Source organism: Macaca nemestrina, chromosome 2, assembly GCF_043159975.1.
Source record: "Macaca nemestrina isolate mMacNem1 chromosome 2, mMacNem.hap1, whole genome shotgun sequence".
Taxonomy (NCBI): Eukaryota; Metazoa; Chordata; class Mammalia; order Primates; family Cercopithecidae; genus Macaca; species Macaca nemestrina.
In genome coordinates, this window is record NC_092126.1 from 102,924,645 (window position 1) to 102,938,546 (window position 13,902).

Genomic DNA, 13,902 nt, shown 5'->3' on the forward strand with positions numbered 1-13,902 from the left:
ACTGAAGCCAATATACTGTTAATTTAATGGGATTCATCATTTGCAGAAACTATTCAACATAAGAGATGATTTATACATGTTTTTATAAATGTGAATGCATAGGGTAATTGTCATGGAAACTCCCAAATTCAATGTTAGTTGTAACTGGGCTGCATTAGACTCTTGCTAAATCAAGTGTACAAGGGCATGCGTGTGTGAATGTTAGTTTTGGGGTGTATCTGTGGGTATACATGAGTGTTTTAGGGAAGGAAGTGGGGATGGTTATTTAATCTACATGGAGTATAAAAACTCCTGGAATTTGTCAATGTGATTGCAACATGTGGTGGTGTAGCATGTTGGTGGAAGGGTATGTGGTTTGGTGGGGTGAGCTGGTGTGTGGTGTGGTTGGACCTGGCATGGAACTTAACTGGAGTTTGTGTGGAATGAACTTTGAGGGGTGAGTTTTCACATGGGATGTTGATTATGTGGGATGTGGGAGGTGGGAGGCTGGAATACATGAATGCTGGGGGGCTGTACAGTGAATGTGGGGTGTGTGCGTGTGTGTGTGTGATATGGTTGTAGTTTAGCTTAGCTTTTGTTTAGATTTTCTTTTGCTCTTTGTTTTTGTCTTTGTTTGCCCTTTGTTTTGTCTTTGTTTCACTCTTTGTTTAAACTTTCTTTGGCTTTTGTTTGCTCTTTCTTTAGCCTTTTGTTTAAACTTTGTGTGGCCTTTTTGTAGTCTTTCTGTAGCTTTTGTTTTTAAGTGGATCTTCGCTGAGGACTCATCAAAAACACCTTGTGTAATGAAAAACCCAGATCTATAACCTCTCCCTATATATTCTGCATGCATTGAGGTAGGCTCAAACCCTTAGGGACCTGGTATAGACGCGGAATCCGTTTCACACAACAACTGCTATTTGAAGGTAAGAGGATTCCATTGGTTTTTATTTTACTTCATTTTATACTTTCATCTTTAAGTGACAAGTGTATATTTTTGTATGGGCCATTTCATTATATCCCAGGGAAAACTTTCTGTAAGAATAGTCAAAATGGGGAGGACATACAAGGATGGAGAAAACAAGAACAGAGGATACCACGTTTATTCTGATGTGGGCAGGGGGCCACCTGGAATGTTCCTGCTAATGTTTGGAAATTTTATGAGCCCAGGGAGAGGCTCTGAGCCCTCATTTAGATTTCCTCAGATTCAAAGCCCTGTGTTCCTGGAGCCAGATGGATGGTAGTTCAGGCTGCTTCTTTTCTTTTCTTTTCTTTTTTTCTATTTCTTCTTTTATTATTTGTCATGATTTAAAAATGAGTTTTTCTTCTTATCTGGGAACAAATTTTTTCCTCATACAGTTGGATTTATGTGTGTGGGGGATGTTAGTGGAACAACAAAGCCCAAATCTTTTTGGAATTCTGCCCCCTGTAGACCAACAACCTTAAACAGAAAGGCACTAATGCTTTGTCTGATAGAGATTATCTTCGAAACAACAGGGAGTTCTCAGTTCTATGGATGACAGAGAAAGGAAAAAATATTATGTGTCAGGGAGGCCAGTAATGAACTTGGCCTACAGTACTAGCAGGAAAATGGGGAAAGGACTTTTTAATGCTTTGTGAATAAATCAGGGAGGCAGAGAGCAGGCTGCTGCCAGGTGTGCGGATATGCTGTTTCGTGACTATTTAGAACAGCAGGAGACTTGTTGGTGAGTGAGTTTCAAAAATTGTTTCAGATTTTTAGAAAAGTTGCAAACAATACAAAAAATTTCAGGTGCACCCAAATTACCCAGATATTCCTGTTTTACCATATTTCCTTTATCATTCTCTTTCTCTCTCTGTATCCATATATATGTGTGTATATACAAAAATATATGTGTGTATATATACACACATATATTATATATAATATACGTATATATACACACATATATAATTAATTTTAATTAAAATTTATTTTAATTAGAATTAATTAAAATTAGAAAATTAATATTGAGAAAATACTATTTTTAAGTCTAGCGATATCTAGATTTCATCAATTGTCCAAGGAGCCAATTGAGAACCATGCATGACCTTTTGTTGTCCTGTCCCCTTAGCCTCCTTTAATTTGGAACCATACCTGAGGAAGCTTTGACCTAGACAGTTTTAGAGAGTATAAGCCAGTTATTTTGCTAAATGTCCCTCAATATGGGTTTGGTCTGCACTTTTCTCACAATTATGCAGTTTTCAAAGGAATATACTTGCATTTTAGATCACACAAATCCAAATTTATACTTGAATCTGAGTATACAATTTAAAAATTCAAGGTCTTGTTACCTAATAGTTACTAAGATTTTAAATTAGTACCTAAAATCTTTGTACACCAAATAGCCAAAAATTAAAAATCTAGAGCTTTTACAGATAATTCCCAAGGAATCATCAAAAGTGTATAAGTATTGCCCTTGGATTATAAATGGCAATTATAGTGACCTGTACATGAACTTATAGGCTTAAAGTGAGGTATTCAATTTACATTACTTGTGTGTGTTGGATTCATGTCTACTGCTCTCTGAGTATTAGTTTAATAAATGTAATAATTCCTTTCTAAGTGCAACCATTTGCTGAAAGCAGATACGGCTCAATAGAGTTTCCCTGGGTAGACACTCCAGGCTGGCTGGCGTCCTCTTTGTTAACTTAACAAAAAGATCTTCCTAGTAGTAGGGGTGGAGTTAGCTCTGCCTATTAAAAAATTAATTCGGGCTTATATTACTACTAGTATGATCATTGAGGTTCAGAAAGATGAGGTAGTGAATAATAATATAATAATTAGAACCTCGGTGAAACAGTCTCTATCAACCCCAAGTCTGGAACATCACCCTTCCAAGTTCTTTTCCAGCTCCTCCTCTGGCATGAGGCATGAGTCCTTTCCCAGCTGCTCCTCTGGCACGCTGGCATGCCCCTCTTGTACTTGTTTCCATTCAGTTCTGCATTACCTGCTACAATGGCCCAGTGGCAATACCCAGAGAGCTAGTAATTACACATAGAAGGAATCTAACATGTACTGAGATACAGACACCACAGCGCTCCCAAGAAGCAACAGGTGTGTAGAGGCATTGACTCAGTTACCAGATCCACCATCTCTGCAAGCGCAGAGCGGAGCTCATTTCTCCACACAATATGTTTGCACTCATGTGGATGAGGGCTTCTGGTGTCCTCAAGTCCAGTGGGTTTTCTATAACTACTATAGAGAACCTCGTGGTGGTTTCCTCAGAATCACCAAGGTTAACTTCAAGTCCCTACCCCTGAGAGGGATTCCTGGTAGAGACAGAACTCTCATTTCCTTTGTAAGTAAGAGAACTTCAGTTTGGAAGTGGCTGGCAGTTTTATCATTCTGGAGACAGAGGCTTTGACTTCCCAGGAGACTTACTTTACTTTGAGAAAATTACTGACATGAATTCCTTAGATTAACAAATATAAAATATCCTTTTTTTTTTTTTTGCAGAGAAAACAACGAAGTCATAAAAAATTTAAATGCAGGGCAGTTGGTTAACCTATTGTATGATCTTTGTAGTACTGTGAACATATTGTGGCTTTAATAGGACTGTTCTCTGGATGACATAGATTAACTTTTTTCTCCTAAATATCGAATTAGGTTAAAATTTTGGAGTTCTGTACATAGTGCTATTTAATATTGAGGAACTCAACTACTGGGAAAATGTAGCATTAGCTATTATGACTATTTCATCAGGGCCATGAAAGTCACTCTGTAGTTTGATAAAGTGTTTTCTACTTAAAAGACAACTCAAAGATATTCCCAAGATGGACCATCCTGGAGTAAAAAATGAGGGCCCCCTTCTCTCACCCAGCCAAAAGAATTGGGGACCACTGGCCAGGCGTGGTGGCTCATGGCTGTAATCCCAGCACTTTGGGAGGCTGAGACAGGCAGATCACTTGAACTCAGGAGTTTAAGAACAACCTGGGCAACATGGGAAGACCCCATCTCCACAAAAAATACAAAAATTAACCAAGCATGGTGGTGCGTGCCTATAGTCCCATCTACTTTGGAGGCTGAGGCTTGAGGATCACTTGAGCCTGGGAGGTAAAGGCTGTATTAAGACATGTTCGTGCCACTACACTCCAGCCTGGGTGACTGTCTCAAAAAGAAAACTGGGACTCTGTCTCAAAAGGGAAAAAAAAAATTAGCTGGGGGCCAGAACATGGAAGGGTTGGGAGGGCAGAGAGTCTTGTGGATAGGGGTTAAGCTGCTTCCCACAACGTGGAAATTTGTGGGGCTGTACTTGGCCCATAGGATTAGATCCCATCGTGTGCTGCAAGAGTGACTTCTTATAATAGCTGTGCAGGCCACTTTGGCTTCTGTTGCTTCTGTCACCCTTAAAGCATTAGGTAAATACCTGGTGTCAACTGTGCTCTGGGTGGTTAAGGAAACTTCCTGTTTTAAAATGTACTTCTGATTTTGTTTTTGTTCAGGCATGGTGAGGCCAACCAGATCAGGAGATGGTTGCCATTGAAAAGACAGTGTTTTACTCATCACTCCCAGGAGGGGGGGAAACGAAGGGCCACCTGGCCACATGGGGAAGCACCAAGGTCTTAGGTCAGGAGTCAGAAGGAGTGAGGGTGAAAAAGCATGGGTGAGAGCCTTTATTATGGTTTTTGTTGGGAGAAATGGTCTAGGCAGAGTAAGCAGGAGAGGCATGCTTAAGATTGGCTAGTTTGAATAATTTCATGGGGCTCTGAGGTGTAGGAGCTGTCTGGTATCTGGTCCTGGAGTGATAAGGGCAGAAGAATATTAGTTCAACTTGTAAGAGGTCAATAAAGGAGGTAGTTGGTGAATTTGGGTTCTGGACTGGTTGATTTGCATATAAATGGCATCTCACAGGGGGGGCAATTGCTATCTCTAGGAATCAGCTAGCCCTGGGAGGGGCAGCATCTCCAGGGTCAGCAATGCCCCAGATGCCAGAGCATCTGGATGGAATACAGAAAATAAGATCATTTACCACAGAATATATGTATCAAAACATCGCACACTGTACACCATAAAAACAAAGGAGAAGCAGCACAGGAAGCTATAAGGTTGTGTAATAAGGGTGCTTGAGAGTTAATCTAGACTAAGTGGCTAAGAAGGTTTTCCCTGAGGGAGGCATATTTGACTTGAAATCTTGTATTCTTGGGCAACTGTTACACAAGTAAAGTGAGCTGGGGAGGGTATTTCTGGAAATACCAGTCCAAGGTAGAAGGAGCCATAATGCATTGAGACAATTGAATATGGTTGAAATACAGAGAGACAGGAGCTAAATATGTTTTTTAGCTCTATTTTTAGCTCTATTTTTCTTCACTTGGCTGGTTTTCTGAATGTTCCAAACAAGGGATTTGAGAATTCCTACTCCAATCACTGACACTTGATGGTTTATGTAAGTTATTGTCATAAAAACATATAAATGGCATTAACTTAAATGAAACACAGACTCAAATTACTCAAATTCCAATCTCTGGCACTTGATGGTTTAAGTAAGTTATTTAATAACAACACATGGATGGCATTAACTTAAATGAAACACACACTCAAATTACAGTGATGTGTTGGTTAACAACGAGGATACGTTCTGAGAAATGAGATGTTGGACGATTTAGTCATTGTGTGAACATTATAGAGTGTACTTACACAAACCTAGATGGTACAGGCTACTTAACACAATGGTAAATATTTGTATGTCTAAACATAGAAAAGATACAATAAAAATACAATATTATAATCTCATGGGGCCGCCATTGTTTAAATAATCCCTGATTGACTGAAATGTTGTTATATGGCAGATGACTATACATGGAACGCCTGAATTATACACATCATCCCCCTAAAAAGCCATTTTTCCCTAATTGCTTCTCCCCTTCCATTAAATTTTAATACTACAGATGTACAGTATGTCTGTTTATGTATTGTACATATTTGTGCTTTGCACATAAAAAGAGTGAGAATATGTCTGTTTATGTATTGTACATATTTGTGCTTTGCACATAAAAAGAGAATTCTCACATAGGTCTGAGATTGAAAAAAAATTAAATAAAACAAGTAAGTTTTTTTTGCCCCCCTCAAGATCCAGTTTTCATCTCTTGGAGGGGATATTACCCACGTTGTGAATACATGCAGTATGCCCTTTACATTGCTTTCTTTAATGTTAACATCTTATGTAACTGTGTAGCACAACTAATAAAACTAATACATTAACATTGATACATTATTAATTAACTATAGAGTCTAATCATATTTCACAAGTTTTCCCACTAATGTTCTTTTTCTGTCAGGCACTAATCCAGGATACTGCATTGCATTTAGTTATCAGGTCTCTTTAATTTTCTCTAACCTGTGACAATTCCTCAGTTTTTCCTTGTCTTTCATGACCTTGAGACTTTTAAAAAACATTCATAAGTTATGTATAGCGTCCTTCAATTTGAATTTTTCTGATGTCTTTTCATGATTAGGTTGAAGTTATATATTATTGAAAAGAATTACACAGAGATGATATGTGCTTCTCATATCAGAGAATAAATGAGGATGATATGTCTTATTACTGGTGATGTTAACCTTGATCATTTGACTGAGATGATACTTCCCAGATTTCTCCACTTTAAAGTGATTGTTCTTTTCTTTTCAATTAGTTAATATTTCTTGGGGGGATATTTGGAGATGATACAAATACTGTGTTTCTGCTTACACTTTCACCTACTAATTTTAGCATCCATTAGTCAATGATGCTTGCAGAAATTATTATTGTGGTATTCTAATAGTGATTTTCTATTTCCCTCATTGCTTCTACATTTATTAATTGGAATGATTCTTTAAGGAAGATTATCTCTTCTAGTCCATTTATTTATTTATTCAGTTATTTATTTATATCAGTATAGGCCCAACAATATTTATTTTATTCCTTGGTTTATAATCCAATACTATTCTTATTTACCTTCTTGCTCAAATAACTTTGGTAGGAGCTCTTTTAGGTTAGCTCCTGTGCCTTTTTCACATGTTGCCAACCTCTCTGAGCATTTTCTGACATCACAATTTGTTCCAGGATAAACTTGTATTTTCTCTCAGTCTCAAATCAATCACCTCTTCAATAAGCTATGGTTCCTTTTATTGGACACTTTACCAGTCTAGCCTAGTATACTGATGGTAGTTAAAAAACAAGATTTGGGTATTACTTGTTGTATCAGTTCATTCTTGCATTGCTATAAAGAAATATCTGACACTAGGTAATTTGTATAAAAAAAGAAGCTTAGTTGGCTCATGGTTCTGCAGGCTGTACAGGAAGCATAGCAGCTTCTGTTTCTGGGGAGGCCTCAGGAAGCTTCCAATCATCACAGAAGGCAAAGGGTAAGTGAGACATCTCAGATGGTGAGAGCAGGAGAGAGAGAGAAAGAGAGAGAGGGAGGAGGTGCTGCACACTTTTAAGCAACCATATATCATGAGAACTCACTATCATGAGGACAGTACCAAGGGGGACGCTGCTAAACCATTCATGAGAAACCATGATCCAATTGCCTCCCACCAGGGTCCACTTCCAACTCAGGGGATTGCATTTTAACATGAGATTTGGTGGGGATACAGAGCCAAACCATATCTGGTATATTCCTTGCTATTGGGGTGTTACTTCTTCTAAAGCTTCTCTGCAGACAGAGCTAGGAAATCTGTGTGTGTATACCAACTTACATATGCACACACCTATATTTATTTCTGTATTTCTGACTCCAATCTAGCAGCACAAGTTTCATTCTAGCCTTCTTCCTTTCCTTTTTTATAACCTCATTCTTTGGATAGTAAGAAACTGAATTCTCATTATCTATAATGTATTTATTTGCTTAATTCTACTATTGTAGGATTATCTAAACTATTTGTCAAAGTTACTTCAGCCATATCCTTTTTTTCCCCCTTCCCTTCAGTGTGGTTATGTGATTCATTTCATTTGATTTATGTATTGTAGTCAGTTTCATTAGTCACAGCCTGCATTCCATCTTGGATTCCTTCTGCTTCCCTACATGGTGACTGATTTATTTTGTTTGATTTAAAAAAAAAATTCTTATTTTTTATGGAAAAGCCTCATTTTGTCATACATTATGTTTATCTTTTCTCTACTTTCTTTAACATATCAATAATGATAATCTCTGGGTCTGCTTCCATTGACCGTTAAAAAAAAATTTGGTGTCTTTTTCCTGTTTCTTTAAATGTCTGGTAATTCTTATTGTATGCTGGACATTGTGGATAATAGATTGTAGAGGTTCTGGATTATGTTAAATTACCAGAGAGCCACTCTGATCCTGTCAAGTCTTGGTTTTAGGCCTTGCTAGGTCAGACCTATTTTATTTTTGCGTTTACTTCTATGAGTTGTCCCTATTATAAGGTGAGAGCTTTCTGGGGTCTCAAAAGATTGGGATGTTCACCAAGGTCTCACAATGTCTCCTCATTAATATGTGAATTCAGGTATTTCTGCTTGGTTATCAGCCTCTTAGCAAGAATTTTTAAGGGGCTTCCCACAGTTTCACCCTGTAATTGTGCAACTTTGGATTTGGCCAAGGATCTGAGAGAAATTATATACAGTCATGCACTGCATAAAGTGTTTTGGTCAATGACAGTGGTGGTCCCATAAGATTATAATACAGCTGAAAAATTCGTATCATCTAGTGATGCCATGGCTGTCATAACATCATAACACATTACTCATCTCTTTGTGGTAATGCTGGTGTAAACAAATCTACTGTGTTGCCAATTGTATAAAAGTATAGCACATACAATTATGTACAGTACATAATACTTGGTAATGATGATAAATGACTATGTTACTTGTTTGTGTATTTATTATAATATACTTTATATTGTTATTTTAGAATGTGCTCCTTCTACTTGTATTAAAAAAAGGTAGCTGTAAAACAGCCTCAGGCAGGTTCTTCAGGAGGTGTTCCAGAAGAAGACATTGTTGTCATAGGAGATGACAGCTCCATGTGTGTTATTGTCCCTGAAGAACTTCCAGTGGGATGTCAGGTGGAGGTAGAAGACAGTGATATTGACAGTCTTGGCCCTGTGTAGGCCTAGGCTAATGTGTGTGTTTGCATCTTAGTTTTTAAGAAAGAAGTTTAAAAAGTAAAAAATAAATTAAAAATTTTAAAAATAGAAAAAAGCTTATAGAATAAGAATATAAAGAGAAAATAATTTTCTATAGCTACATGATAGCTACATGATGTGTTTTAAGCTAAGTGTTATTACAGAAGAGTCAAAAAGTTAAGAAAATTCAAGTTTATAAAGTAAAAAGTTACAGTAAGCTAACATTTATTTTTGAAGAAGAAAAAATTAAAACAATAATTCTAGTGTAGCCTAAGGGTATAGCATTTATAAAGTCTATAGTGTATACTGTAATGTCCTAGGCCTTCACATTTACTCACCACTCATTTACTGATTCAACCAGAGCAACTTCTGGGCTTGCAAGCTCCATTCATGGTAAGTGCCCTATATAGCTGTACCATTTTAAATCTTTTATACTGCATTTTACTGTACATTTTCTATTTTAGATATGTTTCAATATGCAAATCGTTAAATTACTGTTGCATTACAGTTGCCTACAGTATTCAGTATAGTTACATGCTGTACAGGTGTGTAGCCTGGGAGCAATAGGCTATACCATATAGTCTAGGTGTGTAGCAGGCTAAACCATCTATGATGTTTGTGCAATGACAAAATTGTCTAATGATTCAGTTCTCAGGATTTATCCCTGTCATTAAGCAACACATGACTGGATATTTTCCCACTGGTTCCCTATTGTCTATTATTCTCCCCTCCACCCTTCCAGATTCCCGTGGCCTTAGCACCCCCTAACTCCTACCCCTGTTTCTTCCCATCTCTCCTTGGAATGTTTTTTCCTGTACAGCAGATTGAAAAATATTCACAGAAAAAACCAGGATGAATGTGGAGTTTTGCTTCCTTTCTCTCAAGGATCATAGCCCTGCAATGATTGCCATCCAGTGCCTGAGAATAATTCTTCTGTGTATTTTTTTCAGCTTTATTGTTTCAGCAGGAGTTTAAATTCAATACTTGCTACTATATCACAACTGATCATTTTTCTCTTTCTTTCTTTCCCTCCCTCCCTCTCTCTCTCTCTGTTTCCTTCCTTCCTTCCTTCCTTCCTTCCTTCCTTCCTTCCTTCCTTCCTTCCTTCCTTCCTTCCTTCCTCCTTCCTTCCTTCCTTCCTTCCTTCCTTCCTTTCTTTCTTTCTTTCTTTCTTTCTTTCTTTCTTTCTTTCTTTCTTTCTTTCTTTCTTTCTTTCTTTCTTTCTTTCTTTCTTTCTTTCTTTCTTTCTTTCTTTCTTTCTCTCTCTCTCTCTCTCTCTCTCTCTCTCTCTCTCTCTTTCGAGATGGAGTCTTGCTATGTCACCCAGGCTAAAGTGCAATGGTATAATCTCGGCTCACTGCAACCTCCGCCTCCCGGGTTCAAGCGATTCTCCTGCCTCAGCCTCCCAAGTAGCTGGGATTACAGGCGCCTGCCACTGCGCCTGACTAATTTTTGTATTTTTAGTAGAGACGGGGTTTCACCATCTTAGCCAACTGGTCTCAAACTCCTGACCTCATGATCCACCTGCCTCGGCCTCCCAAAGTGCTGAGATTACAGGCGTGAGCCACCGTGCACGGCCCTGATCATTTTTCTAAATAAGAAGCTTGTAGACTCATAGGATTTCAATTATTCTGTCAAGCAGAGGGGAGAAAAGAAACATGCTAGTGATCCTTATCTGATTTCACTTCAAACTCTTACAAGGATTTCTATAGTTCGTTACACAAAGTTTTCAATTACATCCTTATTACTAGAATAAAAATGATCAACTAAGAGAACCAATCAGAATTACAGGGTTCTTTTGGAGGCTATTTTTGTGTCTAGAATCTTTATAATCTTATAAGACCTTTTTTTTTCTTTCAAATAGCCCTTCCAAGATCTGATATATATTAATAAGGAATGGGACCAAAGGTTATGAATAGTCATGTAAACGTCCATATTTCATAGGAAAACAATATTAATATCCTCTGGAACTTCTCAATTTAATGCTTTATCAAATTGGATTTTTTCCTGTAATTTACAGCACAAAGAACACCTCTCTTCCTTGAGAGCCATAGAAAAGGAGGAGGACACTCCCTAAGCTCCTTTCTTGGGATGATTTATTTGGTTGTGAAGATTTGTGTGTTTAGACCCAGACTCTGGAATTTCATTTATCAAGTTTATAAGCAAAAATTAGGCTTGTAAAGCTCAAATTTACTAGGAGAAATGAAAAAAGAACTACAGATTTTCTATATAATGACAGTGAATTAACTGGACATATAGCATTTTTTTTCTGTATAATGTAAAGGTGGTTATTAAAAGTTTACATGTGATTTTGTGACTATATCTTTCCTCTATCCCTCAGCTGTCAGATGGCATGTAGATCAAACGTCATAATGCTCCCTAGGATTGTGAGAGTGAAGCTCCATGTATAACACGCTTGGATTAACTGCAACCTGAGTAACCAAAACACTGTATTAACCAGAGCATATTCTACTGCTTCACTTTCAGGAAAAAAAAAAAAAGAAGCAAATGATACCAAGACAAGCTCGTAACAGAGATCCAATCAGCAGATGTGTACGGATGAAAATACAGGTACAAATGAATTGCTTATAGTCTTTTGGATCTGCATCTAAATTTTTGTGTAATGATGACTAGTATTCAGAATGTCACAGTAGAATGCAGAATCAGCAAAAGAATGAGCAATCAAATTTTCAGTAAGAGTTAAATACTTCTTTAGTACGTCCAGGTGGCTCACCCTATTCTAGGTTCTGGGAGCAGAAATATATATAAAAAAATTTATCTACCCCAGAGGGTCTATGGCCCAAGCCACCGTGTGTCTGTACTTGACAAACTCACGTATCATGCACAGTGGAACAGCCATTCTCTGATAAACAGACTTCCTCCCTTTATATTCCTAAACTCTCTGCAGGAGAGTCCTTCCATCTTTTTGTGTTAACTGAATCTAGCCTGTTCTCTGAGAACAAGGCTTTATGTGTTAGCCTTTCAAATGGCGGCCACTTTACACTCCAGGTAGCTCCAGGTTTGAGAGTGTGGTCAGTGTCCTCCCCATTGCCACTTTTAGGCTACCATGCCTTCACCCTCTAGTTAAATCTCTGCATTTTGAAGCTTGTGCTGCATTCCTGCCAGACTTCACTGGGCCTCCAAGTCGCACCTCCTCTTTTGCTGATGGTTTTTCACTGGGCTGCCCACTCCCTCTCCACTTAGGTGACTTTACTATTTACTTGAATGAACTATTCACCTATCCACTCTGCTCATCCATCTATTGTCATTGTGTGACCATTGTCAATACCTGAAACTACTCCATCAACCAAACAGTGCAAACATCTAGCATCTCATTCACCATCTTCCTTTCTTTTCATTTGTTATACATATCCCATTACAAGTCTTCTTTCACTAGGTTCTTCTAGTTGACTTGCCCTTTCACCTCCCATTCATTTACCTATTCTTTCATCTATCACCTTTTTCTACCTTCTATTTTCTTCACATTACTGATAGATTCTAAGATCCATTACTTCAATTTTTCTCTTGCAAATTGTCTGGCGAATTCCACCCGGGATGAACCTATCCATCTCCTCTATGTCTACACCCAGGCTGCTAAGAAAAACTAAAGAATAACAGAGTGAAGCAGATTTGTATTTCTGCAAATTAATGGTCAGTGACCTCAACTAGACTCTCAAAACTGGCCAGTTTAATTTCTACAAAATCTCTCTTAAACCCATTCTATTCCTCTCAAGCCTCCAACTCTGTTTTTCTCAGCATTTTTCCATTTCACTGGAAAAATGGAAACTATTAGATGGAGACTTCATACGGTCAAAAGTCTTCTCACTTCTAACAAAGGCCAACGATTTTGCATGTGGTCTGCACTCTAGCTCCTCAGGTTTTTCTCAAGAATATTAATTATTTCCTTTCTTTCTGATATTATTTCTATTTCTTCCTCTCTACTTCCCATTAGCACTTATGCATGCTCCAATTTATCTCATTACTACAAGCAACTCAACAAACCAGCGAAACATCTCCCTCTGTCCCCACAAAGGACCCTTTGCAAACCACATGCTTCTCTGGCTACTACCAGTCTCTCCCACTGTTCTCAAATTTCTGGGCTGGGTTGCCCATAGTTTCTCTTTCTATCTTTAGTCACTATTCCCTCCATAAATCCTCAAATTCAACTTCTGTCTGTTTCAACAACTCCATGGAATCAACTCTTGCTAAAGTCACCAATAATTTTCATACCACTTAAATGTACTCATGTTGTCCTCATATCACGCCACCTTTCAGAGTCATTCTACAAAGTTGACCATTTCTTCTATTGAAATACTTTTTCCCTTTGATTCCCATGATGTCACATGCTCCTAGTTTCTCTTCTACCTCTCTCATTCAGCCACCAAGGCAATCCCATCCACTATCATGGCTTCAATTGCTACCTATACTCCAACAACTTTCAAATTCTATCTCTAGCCAACTTCTCCTCTGAACTATTCACATGACATCTTCATCTAGAAGCCTTCAAACACCTCTACTTGAATGCATTAAAAGTGAACTCATGCTTCTGTTTTTTCCCCAAACCTTCTTTTTCTACAGTAGATACTTCCAACACCTATCTAATTGCTCAAACGACAGACCTTGGATATACCGTTGACTCCTTCTCATTACCGCTTCTTATGTGCAACGAATTACCAAGTCTTGTTAATTCTACTCTTGGAATATTTTGTCACCACCATCATTAGTCACATGGCCTCCTGGAATGGGCTTTGCCCACAAAAGCTATTTTCCTCAAAGCTATGGAAGTAAGCTTACAAAAATGCACCTCTGATTATGACATATTTCTACTTTAATATCCTTCA

At 37.9% G+C, this 13,902-nt stretch overlaps 1 protein-coding gene across 4 annotated transcripts in view; it reads left to right on the forward strand.

Annotated features, from left to right (window-relative positions):
• Nucleotides 1-756: 756 nt before the first annotated feature.
• The window catches only part of MOB (myelin associated oligodendrocyte basic protein), a 56,992-nt gene continuing 43,846 nt past the window's right edge, over nucleotides 757-13,902 (forward strand). For 3 of the 4 annotated variants that reach the window (XM_024792400.2, XM_024792399.2, XM_024792401.2), the window contains exons 1-2: nucleotides 757-902; nucleotides 11,549-11,632. The gene's annotated coding sequence lies outside the window, so the exon portion shown is untranslated. The remainder of the gene's footprint in view (nucleotides 903-11,548; nucleotides 11,633-13,902) is intronic. The other variant, XM_024792402.2, reaches the window with a different exon arrangement.